This window comes from Aplysia californica, unplaced genomic scaffold (genome assembly GCF_000002075.1).
Source record: "Aplysia californica isolate F4 #8 unplaced genomic scaffold, AplCal3.0 scaffold00201, whole genome shotgun sequence".
Classification (NCBI taxonomy): Eukaryota; Metazoa; Mollusca; class Gastropoda; order Aplysiida; family Aplysiidae; genus Aplysia; species Aplysia californica.
The window spans coordinates 463,352-465,593 of record NW_004797471.1 but is presented as its reverse complement, the minus strand read 5'-3'; the positions used below and the strand labels follow the sequence as shown (position 1 = coordinate 465,593).

The 2,242-nt window shown below is 33.9% G+C and overlaps 1 protein-coding gene across 1 annotated transcript in view; it reads left to right on the top strand.

Moving 5' to 3' along the window:
- LOC101847876 overlaps positions 1-2,242 on the top strand; it is a gene marked incomplete at its 5' end in the record, with an annotated part of 12,452 nt that overhangs the window by 4,880 nt on the left and 5,330 nt on the right.

The following is a 2,242-nucleotide window of genomic DNA, read 5'->3' as shown; positions in this document are numbered from 1 at the left end:
TTCGTCTCCACTTTCTGCATTAATCTGTACCCCCCCCCCCCCCCAACCGTTCCGCTCCCTCTTTGCCTCCTGCTCTGGGCTCCTGTCTCTTCTTGCAGCCTTTCTACTCCTAATCCTTGAATCCTTATTACTGCTGTCTTTCAGCCACACCTGATTTTAAGGTATGTAAGAGGTAACACCTTGCCTTCTCGGATAAGGGCGAAATATCTCGTGTGTGGGTTGCGAAGTTAAAGATCCCTTGGTGGTCCTAAAATCGAAAAAAGTAGGCTTCGGCCATGACCAGGGAAATGATTAAAAATGAATTCCTGCCAAACTGAAAATGTTTTATGTGTCCATCGCTCTACTAATGTATGAACCTATTCAGAGTTGTGGGCGCCGTAAACTGCACTCCAATTCAAAACAAAACAACAAAGATACCTGTTACGTACTCCACAGCTGTGTTTCCGGGGCAACATGAAGTATGTGATGTTCCCGATGCTCATGGCTACCAGCCTGGGTCTGTTCCTGGCCTTCAGTAGAGCTGTTTCCTCCACACACGGACTTAACAATGGTAACTCTTTCTGTCTGTCTGTCTGTCTGTCTGTCTGTCTGTCTGTCTGTCTGTCTGTCTGTCTGTCTGATCCTCTGATCCTCTCTCTAAAATTATCTCTCTCTCTGTCACTCTCTCTCTCTCTCTCTCTCTCTCTCTCTCTCTCTCTCTCTCTCTCTCTCTCTCTCTCTCTCTCTCTCTCTCTCTCTCCTCAAAAATATTGTTCTTCTCAGAATTTTTGTTTGAAAGGTGGATGGTACATTGGTGTCCCTCCCTCCCACCCCCCACCCCCCCAACCCCGAAAAAAAAATTACTTTAAAAAAAGATGTAGGTTTATAAATACTCTGAAGACTTCTCTGAAATGTTGCTTTATTGGTGTGGTTGAGGGAAGAGTCTTTATTTTGACCGTAAATCCGTGACATGTGGCAGAAAGGAATTTTGAGAGAAAATATAGTTTTTAAAGCAGATGCAGCCAGAGAAGCGAGAGGAACAAAACAGTCAAATCTTGGCATTGAGACTGGCCCAACAGATCACAAATGCTCTCTGTCTGTGAAAAATGTTTCGGAAAAAAAAGAATGACGTTTGAAATCATCGGAAAGTTTAACCAACTAACCATCATATATTTAGGCATATAAGCAAGCATTATGTGAAGCGTGCTGACAAAAATGAGTTACTTCTCGGATCCAAGACTCATGTATATAGATACATCACGTTATTAGTAGGTGAAGTTTTTACAATTTATAGGTATGGAATAATAAAAGGCACGTAATAATAGAAAAAGAATGTGGCATCAATAGAAAATGCTACAAATCTGACCCTATAGTGTGGATTTTTGGCCAATATTTCCGTTTGTGGATTGCGAGAAGTACCTCATTTTTCCAGCACGCTTCACAATTTATTATCAAAGAAATAACGCTGCTATCTTCGACGATCGTTACCTTTCAATTACAAAGTTCTATCTGACATTTTGTACCATTTTAAGTTACTAGAACCATGAAGTAAGAAACCAAATATTCTATCTGCTCTATCAAAAGTGTAAGATTATTCGGAGTAGTTATCAAAATATTTAAAGGATTCCTTTCGAAAAAGCTTGACATTTTTGTAAAATATAAACTTTTTAACTCCAAATTTCTCAAAACTATGAACTGAGCAGATTGAACATTGTAATTGTTAAACTTTGCCTGCTCTTATTTATTTTACTTTACTCTCTTTAGAACGCTATTATTATTATTATTATTATTATTATTATTATTATTATTATTATTATTATTATTATTATTATTATTATTATCATTATTATTATTACTATTATTGTTATTATTAATATTATTATTATTGTTATTATTATTATACCATTGATATTATCATTGATATTATCATAGTAGTAGTAGTAGTAGTAGTAGTAGTAGTAGTAGTAGTAGTAGTAGTAGTAGTAGTAGTAGTAGTAGTAGTAGTAGTAGTAGTAGTATGCAATTATGATTATTATGATAGTTGATGTGATTATGATTTCTATTGTCATTTGTATTATAATTGTGATTATCAGTTTTATTATTATTATTAGTTTTATTATTATTATTTTTGTTATTATTATTATTATTATTATATTATTATTATTATTATTATTATTATTATTATTATTATTATTATTATTGTTGTTGTTATTATTATTATTATTGTTGTCATTATCATTATTTTTATCATTATTATTATAAA